This window comes from Danio rerio, chromosome 10, assembly GCF_052040795.2.
Source record: "Danio rerio strain M-AB ecotype USA chromosome 10, GRCz13ab, whole genome shotgun sequence".
Taxonomy (NCBI): domain Eukaryota; kingdom Metazoa; phylum Chordata; class Actinopteri; order Cypriniformes; family Danionidae; genus Danio; species Danio rerio.
Genome location: NC_141030.1, coordinates 39,469,870 through 39,493,893, shown reverse-complemented (window position 1 = coordinate 39,493,893; position 24,024 = coordinate 39,469,870). Strand labels below are relative to the sequence as shown.

Here is a 24,024-nt window from a genome sequence, read left to right as displayed (position 1 = left end):
CATTGACGCAGAACAAGCTTTTTCATTCCAATGCACTACTTTTCCATTGTTTTTCTATGTGTGACTATTACGCTTGCATATTGCATATTTTGCCATGCCTGAGTTTTTTTAAATCAGTTTAAAATAGTTCTAACTTTTTCCATGCAGTGCTGCTCATCAATGTTGGTTTCACAGCAGTGAAAAAATCTGAAGAACTTATAAGGATGGCAAGCATTACACGTTTCTGTTTACAATAGAGTTGGCCTGACAGCAGTATTATTTGATATCAAGATGTACTTAGGTGCCCCTAAGGTGTCCAATTATTTTCATGGAACCTTACAGTTAAAGTCTGGTTATGACCACGTTATAGTTCCATATCACTATGCCAAATGATTTAGGTAATTTCACTGCACACAACTATCAAAAAATCAAATTGAAACGAAACAGAAGGCGTTAAATGAGATCCGTGAGAACACAGACCTGACAAATGTCTTGCAATAAAACATCTGAACCATATTTTTAAGTGTGTTAACCATAGTATAAAACAATAATTGACTCTAGTCTGTTGAATCTTTAAAAATTATCCAAACCTACTATAAAGCTAACAGCACATTACTAACTATTAATAAGCAGCTAATTAGACGTTTAGTTGAGGCAAAATTTGTAGTTAATGGTCCCCAAGTTAAAGTTGATTGTAATCAGGAGATTTTCTAACAACAGGTTCATTTAATTATTCAAGTTACTAATGTTGTATTACTAATATTTTGTATACATAATCTAACTACACTGGCATAAATTCCTTGAATTTCACAACATGTTACTGTCATTTTTTACAGTAATTTAGTAATTTAGTCATATCACTTTACAGGTTTTAACTGTTAAATTTGACATATTTAGAATTTTATTGTAAAATTGAGGCAGGCATCACGATTACAGCAAATTACTGTGCACATTAGTTATAGGTATTCAAACACTATTAATATTTTATTCAACATAGAAAGTAATACACATTAGCTTTTGTGCTAGTACAGGCACTTTTTTTATATTTAGAAATATTTACAGAATAATTGTTATTAAGTCATAACTCACGATAATTTACTGTGGATTTACATACTGTACAGTAACTTACTGTAAAAGTAATGCAATTATTAGCCAGTAATTTACTGTAAATTTAGGGTACAATAATTTTACAGTTTAAAGCAAAACTGATACACTAACATGTTTTTAATTTAGTTTTAAAGTTTGGGACCAATTTTTTAATCGTTTAAGTTTATTTGATGAAGCATTTGAAAAAATTGGTGGATCTTATCAATGCATTTATTGAGCAAAATTGATACTTTTTACTGTCATTCATTGTGTTTTTGGTCTGCAACTATAGATGTTTAAGCTCTGCTTTCGCTCCAAAAAAAAAAAAAAAAAAAAAAAAACTGCTAATGCTCTGCTTGGGTATGAACGAGGCGTTAGTATTATGTATCAAAATGCCATCTGTGTAAATGTATCAAAGTATTATGTTTTTTTTTTAACTCAAACTCTTAATATTCTGCATATTAATAGTTAGTAAGGTACAGTAGTTGGGTTTAGATATTGGATAGGGTTAGAGATGTAGAATAAGATCATGCAGAATGTTAACTCATTCATTTTCCTTTAGTTTAGTCCTTTTGTTCATCGGGGTCACCAAAGCAGAAAAAATCGCCAACCTATCCAGCACATGTCTTACACGGTGGATGCCCTTCCAGCTGCAACCCAGTACTGGGAAGCATCCGTACACACTCAATCATACACATCCACTACGGCCAATTTAGTGTCAATTAACTTAGAACGTATGTCTTTGGACTGTGAGGGACACCGGAGCACCTAAAGGAAACACACACCAACACGGGGAGAACATGCAAACTCCATACAGAAATGCCAACTGACCCAGCCGGCACTTTAACCAGCTAGGCACTGAGCCATTGTGTACCCCTGTCATGCAGAATATGTACATTATAAGTACAAACAAACAGCCAATATCTCAATAAAGGCAGGACATAAGCAACTTGTTAACAATGAGAAACGGTCCCTATACTGAAGTGTTATCGTATTGACCATCTCCAACTTTCTTACTCGCTACTGGCACAAGGTGATTGTTAATTTTGGACTCTATATGCAAATCTGGCTTCAGTGTACTTTAAGTGGGTCACTGTCTGCCTCTATTCGCTCGGTGGCGAACAGAAGGAGCCGTGTTGTCATTTCCTCTGCAGCAAAACCCATGAGTAATTTCATGCATTTCCAAACGCATTTATTTGGATGCGAACGATTTAATTTATTCATTTATTGAACGGCGCTCTCAAGAGCCAACTCAGAAGTACAGCTTGTTTATTTCATGTGGAAGCGGGATGAAACGGTGCAGCAGGTTCTGTCAAACTCATGCAGTATTTAATCTACTAATTTCTGCTCCTGTCAGAGCTCTGGATCGCAGCCATCGTTGGGCAGGAGCGGTTAGCGAAGACTCTTCCGCTGAAGCTGGAATACGAGACGCTGCAGTGGCCCAGATTAGACGGGGAACAGGAGATGATGCATAACGAGCTCTCTTTAGAGGATAAACGTAGGGATGCATGTCTGCAGTCACCTCTGAGATGTCTAATGTTGTGTGCGGGTCAAAACATTGCAGCGTTCAAGGACACTGACCCTTCACTGAGCCTTCAGGGAGAGTTCAGGCAAAAATGAACATTTTCATTATGTATGCAGTTCTTTCTGAGGAAGACAGCACTTTTTGGAGCCTACTGACTACTGTTCTATAGACATAAACAGCTATGTATTGTAAAAAGCGGTTAGTGGACTTTACACTCTCAGAAAAATAGGTGCGAGAGCTGTTACTGGGGTGATACCTTTTCAAACTATACACATTTGTACTTAAAGGGTCCATATTGGTACTTGGCATATACACTCACCGGCTACTTTATTAGGTACACCCGTCCAACTGTTTGTTAACGCAACTTTGGTGTAACGGGATATGATGGAACGGGAAATTTACAACGGGGTCCAACACAGTATTAGTAAGGTGTACCTAATAAAGTGGCCGGTGAATGTATTTGTACCTAAAAATGTTAAAAGGTGCACTTGTACCACCAACATGTACCCTTGAGGCATTAATATGAACCCTTTAGATTAAAATGTGTACCTTTTCGAAAGGTACCACCCCAGTGACAGCTCTCGTACCCTGATTTCTGAGAGTGTAAAAATGTGAGTAAACAATTTGAATAATAAACTGATTAGGTAAATGAAGTATGTGCATGAATATAAAATTTAAGTTAAATTATCAGTTCCATGTCCGCGTTTACACACTTTCTTGGGTAAAGTCAACTTACTGAAGTTATAAGTAACCCATCATTGTATATTATATGAAACACTTGGTTTGCTTCAACCTAAGTTCCGCAGACAGTATCATTGGTATTTGTTTCTTTTAAAATGTGTTTACTTTAATCTCCCTTCTTATTTAAAGCAGTTTTTTGTTCCATTTACATCATCATATTCGCTTCGTCATGTGCAACAGAATTATTTTTTGGTTCCCAGAATTTCTACAGAAAGTGGCCGCAGGTCCTTTCAATACAAAGCACCTTCCGACTGGAACAATCTCCCTTCTTTTTTTAAATCAATTAAATCACTTCGTCTTTTCAGGGCTTATTTATTTTCTCTTCTGGAAACAACTTGCGGATGTTATTAAATTTGGCTCCAAATTAAATGTTTATTATTTATTTGCATATCAGATTGTTTGTACTTTTGATTATATGTTGCTGCTTATTTAGGCTTCGTATTATGGGAAGTGTTTCAGGTGGAGTGTGCTGCTTGTTTGATTGTTTGTTTGTTTGTCTTGTCAAGTGTATGTACTTTATGATGTGTTGTACTCTGTTTGATTTGTGAACTTTTTAGGGACCCCCTCGAAAATGAGATGATTCATCTCAAGGGGCTATCCCATTCAATAAATTCAAATTAAAATTCAAGTTTACTTGCTTTTTTTGAAGTGAGTTTCTTGAAACATCTTATTTGTGTTACTAGATTGTTATTATGTGTAATAGCAATACGTTTCCAGAATAAAAAAATAAAAAAACCTGAATAACACAAAGATTACAGTTTACAAAAAACATGTATGTCCATCACTCCAAGAACTTTGTTTCTGTAATTATTTAAATGCTTACTACTAAATTACTAGCAATTTCTGAGTGAAATTTGCATCTACACATTTTTATTTTGCATAGTTTTTTAAGAAAACTAAGAGATTTATATCAAACTAAAATAATGCATCTCAATATACACCAATTTTCTGACTATTTGTGTGTTTGTGTCTATTAAAAAAACAAAACACTCTAGCATTACACCAAATTTCACTTAATTTCCCCCAGTGTTCTCTGTTTAGTTTAGCATATTTAATCAGCATATAAAATTGCCATAAAGACTCCAATTGGATTGGAATAATGCTTCTTTTGTTCCACTGAACGGAGCAAATCATTATTACACATTTGTTCTTTTCACTTTTGAGTGAACTATCCCTTTAAGAGCTTTTGTTTATTCCTCTTATAATAATGCACCTTCATCAATTGTTGACTTGCTTGAGAGGCTTTTTTCATTTGAATGTGTTTTCCACAGCACACACACACATGCCGAGTCCCAAAAATTGAAACAAGCTTCAATTATGTCAAGAACTCGTTTGGAGGCTTTGGCTTGTTAAACAAGCTTTGCAGAATGAGATACTGCCCATATTATGCTACAGAGTTATCCCTCTGTTGTCCAGTTCTTCTGTTATCTTCCTCTCTAAGCGCATAACTCTCTCTCTTTTTGCTGTTCTTATTGCAATAGCCACATTAGGATGAGATAAACACACAGCAGCATAAGCAGTGCATGCATCAGTTTGAATGCAAGCGACTCAATAGACGTACTATACAGCCAGACGACATGTTTACAGACGCTAAGCCCTTATTAAACAAACATCTGTTTGAGAGAAACAGACTCCATGCGAGCGGCATGTGACGTCCTTTCAGAAATGCACTGGCTGCTCCCATAATCCATTGCTAGAGCTTCAAAAGTGTGCAGATTATGCAGCACACAAGCACGGGATGTTCTTGGTGGTCACTGGTGATTGTTTATCTCACATTTCCGACTTTTTTCCTGCGATTGCGAGTTTACATTTCACAGCTGTGAGTTTTATTCACAAAACTGTGACTTAGTTTCTACATTTACATTTATTCATTTAGCAGATGCTTTTTTCTAAAGCGACTTACAATTGTAGAGGCATTCAGCGATTCAATAAGAAGAGGCAATACACACAAGAAGAGTTAATTATACAAGGAACTGCCAGTGCTTGGAGAATGAAGTGCTAGAGTTAGGGGTGGGGGTGTTTTTGTTTGTTTTTTAGAGGGCAGAGTGTTTCTACAGGTGGTTTGTCAAGCCCACTCACCTGTGTGAACCTCAATTAATTCACCTTTCGCTAAATTACAAGGACAGGATTTTCAAAATTTTGGTTTTATTCATGAAAAAAATACAATTTGATAACAAACAGTGATGTTTTCTGAGTTTTTTTTTTTTTTTTTTGCAGTTATGAATTGCATAAGGGCTCCTTGATATTTGCTCTATCAGTGCAACGAGTCAAAAGTTACATTTTCAGATACAGGCCGATGACGTGAAAAAAAATGAAAAAATTAATTTTCATTTTAGCTAATTTCACAGAACAGACAATCAAAAATAATCATTTGGAAATGTAGGTAACAATGACTCATTTTGCTGGATCAGGTCACATTTACACTCACTGGCCAGGAAAATAACGTGCCATGTCATAAAGTGCGAATCATCTCAGCCTGGTTTCTTGAACATGTTGATGAGTTCACTGTACTCAAATGGCACCCACAGTCACCATATCTCCATCCAATAGAGCACCTTTCGGATGTGGTGGAATGAAAGATTCATATCATGGACCGACAAATCTGCAGCAACTGCGTGATGCTATCATGTCAATATGGACAAATCTCTGAGAAGTATTTCCAATACCTTGTTGAATCTATGCCATGAAGGATTAAGGCAGTTTTGAAGGCAAAAGAGGGTCCAACCTGATACTAGTAAGCTGTACCTAATAAAGTGGTCAGTGAGTGTAAATAGTAAATAAGTCTGTAAAGTCACAGGGAAAGAACTGACAGTTTATTACCATGTTTCTGTACTGTAATTTACACCAAGAAGCTCCAATCCAGACAATATCATTTCAAACTATTATAAATGTCCATGAAAAATGTCAAACTTTTCAACATCAAAGTTGATTGATGATAAATCAAGGTTCCATAATGCACTACAAAATACATAAATAAGTTAAATACTAAACATGGCACCACAAAAAAGGGTAAACTGTTAATTTACTGCAATTTTTTTGACAGTGCATAATTGTAATTTGTCTCACAAATCAACTTTCAAATTTGAAATGGCAAAGTTACAAAGAAAAATACAGCTCTTAGTTTAATAGTGCAGTTCTTACGTTTTCTTTAGTATTATTATTACTAATTTTTAACTGTGGGGTAACATCTCATTATTTCTTTTTTTCCCCTCATAACAGCAACATTTGTACCTACAATTCTTACAATTCTGAATTTACAGCTCATGATTCGGAGTTGCCAACTTACAATACAAAACAATCAGTTATTTTCAGTTTAAAACTTTTAAACTTGAGTTTACCTCTCAGTATTCTGATAGCAGTTCTTTTAAATATTTCTGAAAACATATCTTGAATCTCTTGACTTTTTTTCTTGATTTTCTTGCAATACAGCCCAGCAGACTCACAACGTAATAAGATATTAATATTAGGTTAGATTTGGGTCGCCAGCATCTAAGGACAATGTTATTTTGATGTCTAAAAACAACGTAAAACAACGTTATTATTTTGTTGATTTTAGGTTGTGTTGGAAATTGGCCAAAATCAAGGCATGTCAAAATTAATAGTTTCTTCTGTGCACCGCGATGCAGACGTGTACAATTCGGTGTCGGTTCAGTAATAGATTCCAACAGGTTATGACGTCATTTATCTCGTAAGCGATATGTCGCGTAGCTTACTATGGCAAGGGAGGCGAGCGTGAGCAATTAAAACACTGCTTAAAATGCAGAAACTCTGCACAATGTGTCTGTGTCTTTCATCAAAACAGAAGTACAGCAGAAGCCCCTATTTCACTGCGATTGAGAAAATGAAAGTAAACTCCATTTCTCTCTCACACACACTCTTTCACTGTGGCCTTTTGACCTGCTGGTGTGACTCTTCCTCTCCTCTCGGCTGTTTTAGCGATACTTGCGGATTCAGACATGAGCGTGTCTGCAGACCGAGCTTTCTCCACCATGTCTATTATGGATCAGCTGTGATCGCCACTGCCGTATATCAGTCTCACTCATCGGGGAACAGCACCAGAGCGTTAGAGCCAATTGCATCGTTTTCTGGTGAGCGCATGACCAATCATAGAGGTGTAGCGAGCGAGATATTTACTTTTGTATATTTTCTATAAATGCTCATGTTGTTCTGTGCATGTGCATGAGTTTTTAAAGGTACAGTTCAAATAATAAATAAATTTGTACATTTTAATACAAGAATTCTTGTGCTGTGAAGTAAAATATAAAATTGTGTATGGAAAGAATCGTCAATGCACCTTAGAGCACTGAGATATCGAATTGAACCACATGGCATGATAATCGTAACCGAACCGAACCGAACCAAGAGACTAGTGTAGGTTCTCACCTCTACCAAAATCCAACATCTTAAACCAGGGGTCACCAATCTCGGTCCTGGAGGGCCGGTGTCCCTGCAAGTTTTGGCTCCAACTTGCCTCAACACAACTGCCTGGATGTTTCAAGTATACCTAGTAAGACCTTGATTAGCTTGTCCAGGTGTGTTTGATTAGGGTTGGAGCTAAAATCTGCAGGACACCTGCCCTCCAGGAACAAGTTTGGCGACCCCTGTCTTAAACCAACGTCATATTGATGTCAAATACTGACATTTGTTCCTCAGGTATGACAACCAAAATCCAACGTCTGATAGACTTCATAGTGATATGACATTGTCAAGCTGTAAGATCATTAGACGATAATATTTTGCTGCTTTTAGGTTGTGTTGGAAAGTAATGTCTGATGGTGGACATTGATTGTTGTTAAGTTCTGACGTCAACCTGATTTTACCTTCCAATCAAAATGCAGCATCTCACTGTGTTGGGGTACAACGTCAATCTGACGTCATGTTGACATCCTGTGCCTTCCGACAGAGTTTAAATCTGACATTTCTGAGCTTGTATATCCCATTTCTCACTTTTTGTTTTCACAATTTAGAGATACAAACTTCGAAATACAAGTTTACAATGATCTTTTAATGTATCTTGTGAAAGAAACAGACATTCGTAGTACGTGTCTAGATCTAATGGCTTTTAAGAGAAAAGTTCTTCCTTATTTTCTTTCCGCAACCTTCATATTTTGCTTTCCTCAGAAATGGACAGAAGTAGGTCATGCCGTGAGCAGAAGAGGCTGGTTTTAGCAGACCTCAGCTGAAAGCTAAATGCACCTGTCCGGTCCTTCACCTCACAGTCTCACCTGCCTCTCACAGCAGATGTTTAAATGCCAGCAGACGCCCCGGCGCAGCTAAAGGCAACTTATAATTGCATTTCACATATGAATTAGGGATGGAGAGTCAGGCTAACCTTAATTACCTTAACACATCCAGCACAAAGGTGTTCGGGATATAAAATGGCACATGGCAGAAACATTTTCAAAGGGTCAGAGTCTCTGGATACTCTATATTCTTTATGCACATTCAGAAGGAAAAGGTGATTTAAGGACTGTTAAATAAAAGATTTTTGATAGAAAACGGTCTAACATATATTTGAAGAGTTTTCTTATTTGATTTAGCATTTAAATATATTTAAATATCTATCTATCTATCTATCTATCTATCTATCTATCTATCTATCTATCTATCTATCTATCTATCTATCTATCATTTAAACAGCTATAGTATTTCATACATCCATCCATCCATCATTTAAACAGCAAACAGCTATAGCAGTATTCCATCCACCCATTTATTATATAAACAACTATAGGATTACATCCATCCATCCATCTGCTGAAGTAGGATTCTATCGACCTGTTTGTCCATCCATTCGTCATTTGTATAGCTATAGTAGGATTCTATTCATCCATCCATCCATCCATCCATCTATCTGCCATAGTAGGATTTCAACCATCCGTCCATCCATCATTTAAACAGGTTAAATAGGATTCTATCCATTCATCTATCTGCCATAGTAAGATTCTATCTATCCGACGGTCCATCCATCTATCCGCCCATCTATCCGCCATAGTAGGATTCTATTCATCCTTCAATCCATCCATCCATTATTTAAATAGCTATAGTAGGATTGTTTCCATCCATCCATCCATCCATCCATTCATCCATCCGCCATAGTAGGATTCCATCCATCCATCATTTAAACAGGTTAGATAGAATCTTACTATGGCTGATGGATGGATGGATAGAATCCTATCTATTCGTCCATCCATCAATCCGCCATGGTAGGATTCTATTTATCCTTCAATCCATCCATCCATTATTTAAACAGCTATAGTAGGATTCTATCCATCCATCCATCCATCCAACCATCTGCTATTGTAAGATTCTATCCATTCATCAATCCATCCATCCATTTATCCGCCATAGTAGGATTCTCTCCATCCATCCATCCATCTGCTATAGTATGATTCCATCCATATTTCCATCCATTCCTCATTTTAACAGCTATAGTTGGATTCTATCAATCTGTCCATCCATCTATCTGCCATAGTAGGATTCTGTCCATCCATCCGTCTATCCATCCTCCATAGAAGGATTCTATCCTTTCTTCCATCCATCCATCCATTCATCCATCCATCTATCTATTTTCTATTCTAGGATTCTATCCATCCATCATTTAAACAGCTATAGTTGTCTATCTATCTATCTATCTATCTATCTATCTATCTATCTATCTATCTATCTGTCTGTCTGTCTGTCTGTCTGTCTGTCTGTCTGTCTGTCTGTCTGTCTGTCTGTCTGTCTGTCTGTCTGTCTGTCTGTCTGTCTGTCTGTCTGTCTGTCTGTCTGTCTGTCTGTCTTGTGTATATGTAGTATATTACAGAAGTACATTAGCTTTAAATGGCCATATCTCCACTCTCTTCTCCTCGTCCTCTATTTCTGAAATTGTTATCTCCTCCTTTCTTTTGCTGGTTGTTTTCTATTTTATTCCTCCACCCTGTTATTACAGAGACGGTTCCTCTAGCTTTCCTTTTTCCTGGAATCCGTGTTCGTCATAATGGCTTCTTCTGGTTTGTTTGTGTTGTGTAATGTGTCTGTCGATACGGCTCTGCTGACCCCGGTTCGTCCCGGTTCAGCGTGTCTGTCACTGCAGGAAAACTCCCTCGTCCTGCTGCTCCCTGAAGAGTCGCTCGATACGCTGCCTAACTAGTGTGATCTCGCTCCCTAATAGCCTCATCGGCGTCTGTGTGGTTGAGGATTTGCACATCGGGATCCTTATGTGGTTCAGTCGCAGGATGCAGTCAGGAGTGATTTTTTTTTTTTGTGCCACTTTTTCACGTTATGCCATAAAAAGATCAAAACATGTTCACAGCAAGATGATCATAATAATACAGTTCTAAAAATGTACAGTTGAAGTCAAAATTACTAGCTTTAATTTTTTTGTTTATCAAATATTTCCCAAATGATGTTTAACAGAGCAAGAAAATTTTCACAGTATTTACTTTAATATTTTTTCTTCTAGAGAAAGTTTTTTTTGTTTTATTTCGCTAGAATAAAAGCAGTTCTTTTTTTTTAAAGGGCAGTATTATTAGCCCTTTAAAGCTATTTTTTTCTGAATGCTGTCGCATGAAAGGACTTGCCTTAAAGGGACCTTGGATTGAATATAAAACAAATAAGTTGTCGCCCTAAAAAATTGTGTTGATTCAGCTAATTTTTTTAAATAAGCAGTTTGAACACCCGAAAATTTATTTGTTTCTTTATTTTTTTTGAGTCAGGGAAGGTATTTTCAAGCATCACTAATGGCTGTTTTTAAGGAAACTGATTAATACAGGAGAATTCTTGCATATATAACCCCTTCGAGTTTGTAAAATGATCCCAATAACAGCACAGCCTTCTAACCTTCAGCACCGCCGACAGCTTCTCGCAACAGGTCTCCTCTATCTCGGTAGAAGGAGCTGTGAAATATCGCACTTCTCATTAGGTCAGTCCTTCACCATGAGCAGCGGCGAGGACAGCTCCGGGACGAGCCTAATGCACCGCTTCAACTGGATTTGCTGAATTTCAGGAGCTGATTAATATAGGATTTGAGGACAGCTGTGGGATTCGCAGCCCACGAGGACGCTAGTTTGAGCCATCAGATCTGCCCCGCATCCTTGATATCGCTGTCGCACACTGAAGCCAGCTAAGAAGATCATGTAGATTACAGGCGCTCCCTCTGAGATTTGGGAATTAATAATATAGGACAGGTTGATTTCTCGTGTACAAACAGAAAATATTAGGAGGGTTTCGGCAGAAACAAATACAACACGAAAATTGATTGAATACATTTAAGCTAGATCTGTTGAATGGGTAGTAAATTGTGTTGTGAAGTTGCGAAAAAAGCTACAACCACAAGACGTGGATGAGTGTGTGTGTGCATGTGAAAGTGTATGGGTGTTTCCCAGTACTGGATGGCAGCTGAAAGGGCATCCGCTGCATAAAACATATGCTGGAATAATTGGCGGTTCATTCTGCGGTGGCAACCCCTGATAACTAAGCCAAAGGAAACTGAATGAATGAATAATGATGACTTTATAAATGGTTTTTATTACTATTTTCTTTGTTAGTCCGCCTTGGCACAATATGAACTGCCTAATATTGACCTAATATGCAGAAAAGCAAGCGCTCAGTCTTTGTCCACTAGTGGTAGTGCTGCAGGAGTGTGTTCCAGCATTGTGGGTCAGATAAGATGGCACACTTTACGCCCACATGCTTTGTAATGAAGTTGAGGATATGCACATTTCTAATGCTGCAAATAATCCAGTAACTCCCACACTGTGTTTTCCCTCCTCTTTCCCCACAGTCAGCGGGAAACCATCCCGTCTCATCAGCAAATCCCAGGCTTCTGTGCTGCACTTTGTCTCGCTTTGTTTCTCCAGGCGAAAGGTTCAACCCTCACCATCTCAAGGGGTTTTCTGAGGTAATCGTGAAGGGTTTGTGGAAATATTGCAAGTTAATTAATTGATTTGTGACTTATTATCTGGAATGAAATCTGATGTGTGTGTGTATGTACAGTTGAAGTCAGAATTATTAGAATGTTTTTATATTTCCCAAATGATGTTTAACAGAGCAAGGAATTTCTTACAGTATTTCCTATAATATTTTTCTTCTTATGGAGAAAGTCTTATTTGTTTTATTTTGGCTAGAATGAAAGCAGTTTTTTTAAAGCATTTAAAGGTCAATATTATTAGCCCCCTTAGGCTATATATACAGTATATCCAAAATAAATACTAATTATATAATACAAAACTATTTAAATACAAAAACTATAACTTAAAACATTTTACTCTTATTTTGCTGTTTGTTTAAGCACAACAAAAAGGAAACAAATATATCAAAGATTTATGTATTTATTTTATATACCGTATTGGGCCAGACAGAATCTGCGTACATTTTTTGTTATTTCTGCTGAGAATTTTGGTAACAATGTGCGGATTTCTGCATAATTATTTTGGGAGTATCATAACTAAAACCTTAATATGTGAAATAAAAAAAAATATCTATTTAACTTTTATATAATGTTTAAAATGCAAATGCAATTAGATTCACTTTATTTGGTAAACAAAGCAAGTCTTTCATATAATAGATCTACAAAAAGACTGAAAATATTACTGTACCAATTGCATTGTACATAAATCAGATGAACATTTTCACATTAGTCAATAATATTACTGTAATTAATTTAAAAACTAAATAGATATAGATTTACACACATTTACTCAAGTAAATAAACAGAATTAATGATGGGCTAAAAATCTGCGGAAATCTGCATGCCCAGATTCCGTGTGGGCCTACATATAAGGTATAACTGTTATTAACCGGTACAAGGTAAAACTGATAACCGAGCTCCAGGCATGCTTTTAATAAAAAAGTAACAAATTTATATTCATTTACATAAACATACATACATAAATATATCTACTTAATAATAATAGCGATCTGTTTTTTATTATTAAATACATTTTTAATCATTTATTTCTTAACATTATGTACATTAATTTATGCTAATTTATTTATACTGTGTATGTGTCTGTTTGTCACTGTGTTTTGCATAGTAACATAGTTTATATTAAATTGACAAGTATAAGTAAGAAAAAAACTACCAAAATGAAGTCTGGCTTTGTTTTTGTTTTTTATTATTTTTTTTTGTATTATAATTATCATTAATGTTATTATATTTACTTACTAATTATGTCAATGTATTGTTAAATTTTAAAAATCAATTAATTTATTTCTTAATGTGTGTGTATGTGCTTATTTAGATAATAGATAGATAGATAGATAGATAGATAGATAGATAGATAGATAGATAGATAGATAGATAGATAGATAGATAGATAGATAGATAGATAGATAGATAGATAGATAGATAGATAGACAGATAGATCTAATTATCTAATTAATAAAATATTTGCAATGTAAATCTCTGTTGTATCTATGTATCTATGATCCTTTTTATTTTTTTACTATTATTGTTGTTGTTGTTGGCGTTATTATCATTAATGTTATTATTTAACAACCTCCTATATTTTTTTTAAATAAAAATAAAAATCTACATTATCATTGTCCCTTATGAAACTGCAAATAGTCACATCAAGCTATCGCCATGATATTTCAGTGGCTGAACAACACTTCCGTGCATATAACCCATTCGTAACAACAAAATCTACACAAGCTTTGTGTGACTAAAATAGTTTTAAAACAGAACATTACCTGTATAAAAGAAATACTTTAGCCATGATGTCATCCTTCCTCCAGCGAGCAAAACTAACTGCAATATTGATTCAGGATTTTAAAAAGTTTTGATTCAGCATTTGTTCTTACCGCTGTCACTCTCTCGTGTGCACGTGAACGCACGCAAACTACAGATCTGTGTGAACGGGTGCGCAGACGTATAAATCTATGTTTGTTGACAGACACTTTGGGATACTTATCAGAATTATGGCAATTATCGGCCTGACAAATTTTAATTGGACGAACATTTTTTTAGTTTTATGCCTTACTAAGAATGTGAAAGTCAATATAAATACATTGATCATTTACTTCAATCATTACTATAGGAATGTGAAGAGACTTTTAACCAGCACAAAAAAAATGTTTCTGAAGACAATCACCTACTGCACCTTTAATACAAATTTTATGGAAAAAAGTTATTTACACCAAACAACCTCACATAATAAAAATAATTTTATTTTCAAGTTCACACTTAAGCTGATGATTAATTATAAAGCCTGTCTCGCATGCTGTCCTGGGAGAGAGCCCTGAGCTCATACGATCCCTGTGGCAGGGGCTCCCTCCTGTCTGCAGGGTGAGAGGGGAGTTTGAGCTCAGGTAGATCTCGAGAACTCCCCTGCTGTTTATGGCTAAAGACAAATTAGGGATTGCTATGGAGATATATATATATATATATATATTAGGGATGTAACGGTATCAGAATTTCACGGTACGGTAATACCTCGGTATGAATGTCACGGTACGGTATTTATTGAATCATTTACAGGAAAAAAAAAACTTTTGAAAATACTCCAAAAAAGTGCCAAAAGTGTCAATGACATACAAATTAGCCATCTATCTGTTAGCTTTGAAACAGGAACTTCAATTTTAATAACAAAAAATTATTAAACCATGTAAAAAAAATAAAGTTTCAATTTAGTATTGTTAAAAACTCATCACATTTAACATTTAATCACTCACTTAGATAGAGATGGGTTTAAAGGAAAATTATCATATAACTATAATCTGGTAAAAGCTGGTATCTCTGGGTATTTACAATGTCCCCTGCAACAGAAAAAACCCCTCTCATTTGGGACTGAGGATTCTGGGACAAGAGAGATATGACTTGGCCCATGTTGACAGCAGTGGGGTAACGTTGTGCATTGTCTTTCCCCCACTTGAGAGGACAAACCATGAGTGAGATAGAGATCTCTTTGCGGTACAAGTCAATGTCTGCATCAATCTGAACAGTGTGCTGTGTTTCTGCAGTCCCCATGACTGTTATTAGTCGTATTCCCCAACTTGCAGGCACGTGCACACATTGGGCTCAACCTGTGCAGTGCACATGCCCTTTTTAGTCTTGGATAGAAAATGCCCTTCCAAAACGATCAAAAGTGCCCCCGCGACGCGACACAACCTCCGTCCAGTCCAGCCCTTCAGTAGGCGCTCGATAACACCTCTCTTGAGTATGCGCGCTCAACCCCCCCTCGGCGCTTTACAATACGAGCACCACAACACAGCTGATCAGAACGCGCGCGACAGCACCGCTATTCAGCACGCGCGCGGCGACAACACCCGCTTTAGGTTCGATCATTTCCATCTTTTTTTCATCTCCGCTACTAGCAGCACACTCCATTTCCGCATTACTGGATCTGTAGCGACAACAGACCGCAAAGGATTATGGCCACGCCGGGGCTGATGGGAAATGAAGTTTCAGCTACCTCCCGTTCGCTTCATTCGCCTGAGCAAATTTTCTCAGAAGACCTATAGTTTTACCGAGTCATGCGACTTCGGTAATATCGAAAAAATTTAATATTGCGGTATGACGGTATTTACAATACCGTTACATCCCTAATATATATATATATATATATATATATATATATATATATATATATATATATATATATATATATATATAGCTGATTAAGAGCTTATCTATGGTGCTAATTTAGTTTGGTCAGTTCACCTATGTCACTAGTTTTTTTGGGAGGAAACCGAAGAACTGGCTGCAGTAGAGTCATTCAGGTTCCTGGGCACCACCATCTCTCAGGATCTGAAGTGGGACATTCCCATAGACTCTATTGTGATGAAAGCCCAACAGAGACTGTACTTCCTTCGTCAGCTGAGGAAGTTCAACCTGCCACAGGAGCTGCTCGTATAGTTCTACTCGGCTGTTATCCAATGCATCCTCTGCACTTCAATAACCGTCTGATTCGGCTCAGCTGCTAAAACCAAACTCGGTAGACTACAGCGAATAGTCCGGACTGCTGAGCAAATCACTGGCACTACCCTCCCTACACTTCAAGATCTGCACTCTTCCAGAGTGAGTAAAAGGGCTGGCAAAATCACTCTGGATGCCTCGCACCCAGCACACTACCTGTTCCAACTGTTACCGTCTGGTCGGTGCTTCAGAGCACCGAGCACAAAAACATCCAGACACAGGAAAAGTTTTTTTTTCCTCAGGCCATCTACCTCATGAACAGTTAAAAATCCCCCAACTGTGCAATAAACGTGCAATACGCACTTGAACACGGCACCTTATATCAATATACAATGCAATACTTTCTCCATACGCATTTGTACACAGCACCGAATAACCTGTATATTTATAACAAATCTGTAAATACCATTCAACATCCAGATTTCTTGACTCACTGCATCTCTGTTAAATGTTTATCACCTTTTTTATATATTTATTTTGTGTTGTCTCTTGTCACTTTATGTACACTGTAAGCTTCTTATCTAAAACAAACTCCTTGTGTGTGTGAAGCACACTTGGCAATAAAACTGATTCTGATTCTGAACTCAGGGGAAACCCATGTGAGCCCAGTGTAAATGTGCAAATTCCACACAGAAACCTGAACTGGCCTTTTAGAAACTTGGACCAATGAAGTACTTGCTGTGAAGCAACCACTGGGCCGCCATGCCGCCCTATCAAGGAAAAGAAAGGAGGAGTAGGGGTAGAAGGAGGGATTCTTCAAGCCGGATATGACTGAGCTAAGGAACTGGTTATTTATAATGAGTTAGGAATCATCCAATTGGTGAATCATGTGTTCTCTAATGCGGGACCAGCAGCGGTCAATCATAAGCACGTGATCCTCTCGAAATTAGTTTATGAATAAACGTCTCTTGTTTAATAGAAATAAGCACTGTTCTGGAGCCTGCAGATGGACAGATGTCTGTATTTGTGATTGTCTGTCTTTTTCTCTCTTCAGTGTGACTGGAGCTCTCCCACACACACACACATACAGCGCGAGCGTGACTCAGACTGAATGTGCTGTTTCAGAAAACAACTCATGCTTTTGATGAGGTTGCTGAACTTTTGGCCTGTGACTGCACATCTTCGGTTGAGCCATGAAAAGCAGCTTGACTCTCCAGAATCAACCGGAAAAGCAATTTAATGCAAAAAAAAAAAAATAGTGTCTCTGAAATATGTTTTTTCCCGCTTCTTTCTGGCACATAACTTGAACGCGACCGCTGGGAGACAGCATTTTTCTTTTGATGTACGGAAAGCCGAGGTTAATCCAAATCTGCCTGCCTGCGATTTTCACAATGTATTACTTGAGCTTTAAATGTAAGTAATGGCTTTTCTATTCTGGGAGAGAGAAGAGAGAGGGAGGGAGAAGAGAGGCTGATGATTCTGCAGGAGGGTGAAGAAGAAGCAGGTAAATGACATAAACAGAGGAGAAAGTGAATGGGAACGGGTGGGAATGACTGTAAAAGAGTCTCAGCGGGGCTCGTTTAATGCAAACCTGTAATTAGTTCACCCGCTGTTCAAACTCCCGGCTCATCTGCACCTAAAGAGGGTTCTCAGAGGGTGAACGGCTAATATCACACACACTTATTCTCAAAGGCTCCTACTATAAATGCTTAACCTTTTTTTATTCTGGAGGTAAACTTGATCATTTGCAAGACCACTGTTTTGTTTTGATTTAGGTTTGTGTTTAGTTTAGTTTTTTTTGTTTTGTTTTGTCTTGTGCTGTTTAGTTTAGTTTTTTGTTTTGTTTTGACTTTTGTTGTGTTTTGCGTTGTGTTTAGTTTTATGTTGTGTTTTGTTTTTAGTTAAGTTTTGTGTTATATTTTGTTTTTAGCTTCGTGTTTTGTTTTGTTTTTAGTTTTGTATTATTTTTGTGTTTAGTTTTTAGTTTTATGTTGTTTGTTTTGTGTTGTTTTATGTTTGTTTTCTGTGTTGTGTTGTGTTTTGCATTAATTTAGTTTTATTTTATTATGTAATGTTTTGTGTTGTTTTGTTTTTTGTGTTTAGTTTAGTGCTTTTTGTTTTGTGTTGTTTAGTTTTTTGTATTGTATTAATTTTGTTTTATTTTGATGTCATGTTTAGTGTTGTTTGTTTTGTTTTTTGTGTTTTGTTTAAATGTCATGTTTTGTATTGTGTGTTGTGTTTAGTTTTGTGTTTTGTTTTAATTTTGTTTTATTTAGTTTTGATGTCATGTTTTGCATTTTTTGGTTTGATGTTATGTTTTGTGTCGTTTTTTGTTTTGTTTGTTTATTGTTTTGTGTTAATTTTGCTTTGTTTTGATGTCATGTTTTGTGTTGTTTGTTTTTTTGTTTTTTGTTGTGTTTTGTTTTGTTTTAATTTTGTTTTGTTTGTTTTGCTTTTGGTTTGATGTTATGTTTTGTGTCGTTTTTTGTTTTGTTTGTTTATTGTTTTGTGTTAATTTTGTTTTGTTTTGATGTCATGTTTTGTGTTGTTTGTTTTGTTTTGTTTGTTTTTTGTGTTGTGTTGTGTTTTGTTTTAATTTTGTTTTTTTAGTATTGTTTTGTTTGTTTTGTTTATGTTATGATGTCATGTTTTGTGTTTTATTTTTGTTTAGTTTTTATTTTGCTTTGATGTCATGTTTTGTGTTGTTAGTTTTGTTTTATTTTGTTTTGATATCATAGTTTGTGTTGTTTATTTTGTTTTACAATAGTATTCTTGGATATATTTCAGTTTTGATGAGGAAAATACTTAAGAAGAAACATGTCAACAACATTTTTTGCTAAAATAATAATGTTTAAATAATATAACAAAAAAATTATTATAAATATGGAGACTATAACAACTAATGTTGTTGACTTTAATTATGTACAACCAGTAAGAACATGCTGGGAAAAGATTTTTAAAAGCAACAACAATAATAATAATAATAATAATAATAATAATAATAATAATAATAATAATAATAAACTAAGTGCATTTGTAACATCTAAAACAGTGTTTTATTTTATTCTTGTTTTATTTTTTAATGTTTTGTATATTTTGACAAAATAGTACATTTATTTTACCGATAACACTTTAAAATAGGCTTCCATTAGTTAATAAATTTACTAACATTAAATATAAACAATCTTGTAGACCATATATTAATCATAGTTCAATATTTTACTAATTTTCAACTTTTTCATAAAATCTATATTATAATTTATATTACCTTTGTAATTTCTATTAACATTGATGTTAAATAGAGATAAATAAATACTGTGATAAATTATTATAATTAAATCATTATAAGTAAAGACATAAACTAATGGACCCTTATTTTTAAAGTGTTACCATTTTAAATCAAACACCATATTTTATATGATTTAATTTTTACTATTCAACTTGTGTTTATTTTTTAAGGACAATCTCAAGAATGGCGATTTTTCCATTTACCCCCTATCCTCCATAATATTATAGCTTTTTCCACTAACTGCAATTGAACCAATACTTTACTACTGTACTACAACACTGTTTATCGAAAAACAGTGAAGGATCAAACTAAATTATTTGTGCATGCCTCATTAATATTCATGAGCTATGCATTTGCCATTCCGTGACGTCAGATGAGAAATGTTTCAGAATAGAATCACTGCTCCTCTGTCCAGAGGTGTGTGTGTGTGTGTGTGTGTGTGTGTGTGTGTGTGTGTGTGTGTGTGTGTGTGTGTGTGTGTGTGTGTGTGTGTGTGTGTGTGTTCAGCTCTGCTCCTCAATGCTGGAGGATTGCGGCTGGACTGGGTTTAACCCAGGGGTTGCCCCTGTGTCTCCAGAACAGCAGGCCTATAGGATCTCTGCAGGCGTGATCAGGGTGTTTGAGATCTCACAGCGAGCAGTGCACTATATATCATTCATATATGTGCAAACCGCAGCTGGAATACTCCCTCTTCAGGTCTCATTCATTGCCGGCTCTTGTCATTTGTGTAAAAGAAATCTGCAGTCTCTGCCCTCTTCCCATGATCCTCTGCCTCTGATAGAAACCTTCAGTTTATTGGCTTTCTTTGTACCTTCAGCAGCTTTGAGGCTGTAAGAATACTGAGCTTATTACTGCTGGATGGATCGCAATTCAGAGCAATTGAACAAAAGGTAATGCATGCTGGGAAATGAAGTGTCCTGGTCAATAAAAGATGACTGATTCAATACAATGAAGTCTGTCTGTCTGTTGATGTCGACTTTTCAGTCTGTCTCTTTTTGTCTATCTGTCGTTGATCTGTCTGTCTTTAGTTTGTCTGTCTTTAGTTTGTCTGTCTATCTATCTATATATCTATCTATCTATCTATCTATCTATCTATCTATCTATCTATATGTCTATTTGTCTGTCTGTCTGTCTGTCTGTCATTCAGTATTTGAATGACAAATATTATATATATATATATATATATATATATATATATATATATATATATATATATATATATATATATAAAATATTAATTAAAATGTAAATAATACATCATATCATTAAATATATTATATTTATGGTGGCTTGAGAATCAACATACTGTTATAATACATAAACTTATTATTTTTCCCTCTACTACTTCTTCTCCTTCTTCTTCTAAGACTAATATGCTTCTTCTATCCGCCAGACTGTCATACTGACTTAAGGCTGGGCTCATTTAATTTTATTTCAGACTACCAATCTGCCAATCGCTGATGACCTTTTAACTTACTAGACAAACCCTAGCAACCACTTACAGCACCCTAGCAACTGTCCCATAGAATTCCTTTGGAAAAAAAAACTGCCATTGACTTAATATTGAACATACTTGCAGCATACCAATTCATACTAGACACATACTAACAAACATACTAATCATACTAGCAACATGCTAAATTCATGCTAACGACATGCTAGTTTATACTAGAAACATGATACTGTCATGCTAATTCATACTAAAACCATGCTAACAACATGCTAATTTATGCTAGAAACATGGTAACCACCTGCCTGTCTGTCAATATTTGTCTTTTGATCCTATAAGTCTGTCTGTCTGTCTATCTGTCTTTGATCTTTGATCTCTGTCTTTGGTTTGTCGGTCTGTTAATCTATCTATCTATCTATCTATGTCTTTGATCTTTGATCTCTGTCTTTGGTTTGTCGGTCTGTTAATCTATCTATCTATCTATCTATCTATCTATCTATCTATCTATCTATCTATCTATCTATCTATCTATCTATCTATCTATCTATCTATCTATCCATCCATCCATCCATCCATCCATCATTCCATCCATCCATCCATCCATCCATCCATCCATCCATCCATCCATCCATCCATCCATCCATCCATCCATCCATCCATCCATCCATCCATCCATCCATCCAGCCAGCCAGCCAGCCAGCCAGCCAGCCAGCCAGCCATCCATCCATCCATCCAACTGTCTGTCTGTCTGCCTGCCTGCCTGCCTGCTTGTCTGCCTGTCTGTCTGTCTGTCTATCTATATTGTCTTTTGACAAATCCTATAAGTCTATCTGTCTGGCTGTCTGTCTTTGATCTGTCTGTGTTTGGTTTGTCTATCTATCAGTCTGTCTGTCACTGTTTATGTCTGTCTGTCATTGGTTTGTTTGTGTGTCTCTCTGTTGATCTATCCGTCTGTCTTTCTGTCTGTCTGTATACAGTATGCAAGTCTCTCTATCTGTCCATCCATCAATCTATCCACCTGTCAGTCTATACTATTCTATTCTTTTGTTCTAAAATCCACAGTTTGTGTTTCAAAGAAGCGAGTCAGTCACGAATGATGGCAGATGACAGTGAGTAAACTATTCCTTTCAACCCTAACAGCAGAGCCACTCAGAAATGTTTCACTAGCTCATAGGGCCCCTGGGCAATATTTGATGCATTGAATAAAAAAAGTTTGTTCTCATTTCAGCACGCAGGCATGTTGGGTGGCTGGCGGAGCGTTTAGCCGGCTAATTGAATGGCCCTGTGAAAAGAGCACAGCCACTATTCGTCAGTATTATCTGAACCCATCGAGACTGCAAGGACACGCGATGCCATTGCCGTCCACAATAGATCGTCTGTCGCGCTGGTGATTAAGTATGCCAGTTTTGAGTGTTAAAGATGGCAGACGGGACGGTCAGGACGTGGGCTAGGATTATTTGTGCCTGACGTTTGATAAGAGCAACGTCTGAATTACTGCGAGATGGATGATTATTCTCCAATGCTCAGCCCCAGATACGAGACTCTATACAAACTGCAGAATGTCACTGGGTATTGTATGTCGTTTTCCCACGTTGACGATTTGACACGGTCGCCTCCATTACGTCTTTGGAAATCATCTGTTCATTTGGTCTCATATGGCCATTAATCGCTCATGGTGACTCTGAAAAGAACAATTTTCTTTTAGCAATTAGGCGTGTAGCTCGACATATCTGGTCCTGAGGGGTTCGTTCACCCAAAAAATGAAAAATCTGTCTTCATTTACTAACCCTCATGTCATTCCAAATCTCTGACGCTCTGTGGGACACATGAGGAGGGCAGAATATGTATGCTGCTCTTTTCCTTATAGTGAAAGTAAGGGAAAATAATGCATATAGAAGTTGTCAACCTACTACTTGTAAATATATATACAGGGGTTAAACAATGAAACTGAAAAGCCTTGGTTTTAGTATTTTTTAGGTACTTTTAGTAGAACATTAGTATGGTATATGACCTCCTTTTGCAACCAATACAACACTAAATCATTTGGGGAATGACAGATACAAGTCTTGCACAGTGGCCAGAGGGATTTTGAGCCATTTTTCTTGCAGAATAGTGGCCAGGTCACTACGTGTTGATGGTGGAGAAAAACGTTTCCTGACTCACTTCTCCAAAACATCCACAAAGTGGCTCAATAATATTTCAATCTGGTGACTGTGCAGGCCATTGGAGATGTTCAACTTGTTGTTCATCAAACCACTCTGTCACCAGTCCTGCTGTGTGTATTGGTGCATTATCATCCTGATACATGGCACTGCATTCAGGATACATTTGAACCATTGGGTGCACATGGTTCTTCAGAATGGTTCCATAGTCTTTGGTAGTGATGTGCCCATCTAGCACAAGCTTTGCGCTTAGGGAATGACATGATGTTGTAGCCTAAACCATCACTGATCCACCCTCATGCTTCCCTCTGGGAATGCAACAGTCTGGGTGGTATGCTTCTTTGGGGCTTCTCTACGCTGTAACTCTCCCGAATGTGGGAAAGACAGTGAAGGTGGACTAGAGGTGGATTAGAAAACAGTAGATGTTTCATATTGTCCACAGCCCAAGATTTTTGATGCTGGCAACATTTAAACCAATGTTTGGCATTGGCATGTGGGACCAAGGTTTTGACTAAATAATTTTTAATAAGTTACAATTATTATTTATGTATATAATAGGGTGTAATGGTACATAGAAGGCAGGATGCGATACATACCACGGTTTTGTTGACGTGGTTTGATACAAGTTCAAGTAAGCAACAAATACCCAGTGATTTTCCATTTATTTGTAACAGGCAGAAATGTTTTATCACAATCTGCTACAAAACTGAAAAGCTTCTTGTGGTACGAAAGTACAAAATAAGTGAAGTTTCATAAACTAATTTCGAGAGGAGCACATGATGTGATTAGCTGCTCATTTGTAATCAGTTATAATCCAATCAGAGCTTACAATAAATGGATCATTTTTCCCTACTGCTCTATCTTCGTTTTGGAAAAATCCCCCCTTTCACCCCATCTCCTCCTTTTCCTCCCTTTTCTAAGGGGAACTCTTGAGACCTACCTGATCTCGGA

General features: G+C 36.5%; 1 protein-coding gene and 1 long non-coding RNA gene across 2 annotated transcripts in view; one reads left to right on the top strand and one right to left on the bottom strand.

Annotated features, from left to right (window-relative positions):
* Positions 1-3,959, top strand: part of LOC141376432 (uncharacterized) — a 238,186-nt gene extending 234,227 nt beyond the window's left edge. Inside the window, exons 5-6 of the long non-coding RNA XR_015501375.1 lie at positions 2,423-2,895; positions 3,035-3,959. This is a non-coding gene — a long non-coding RNA (uncharacterized LOC141376432). The remainder of the gene's footprint in view (positions 1-2,422; positions 2,896-3,034) is intronic.
* Positions 1-24,024, bottom strand: part of rtn4rl1a (reticulon 4 receptor-like 1a) — a 229,793-nt gene that overhangs the window by 148,978 nt on the left and 56,791 nt on the right. The window lies entirely within an intron of this gene.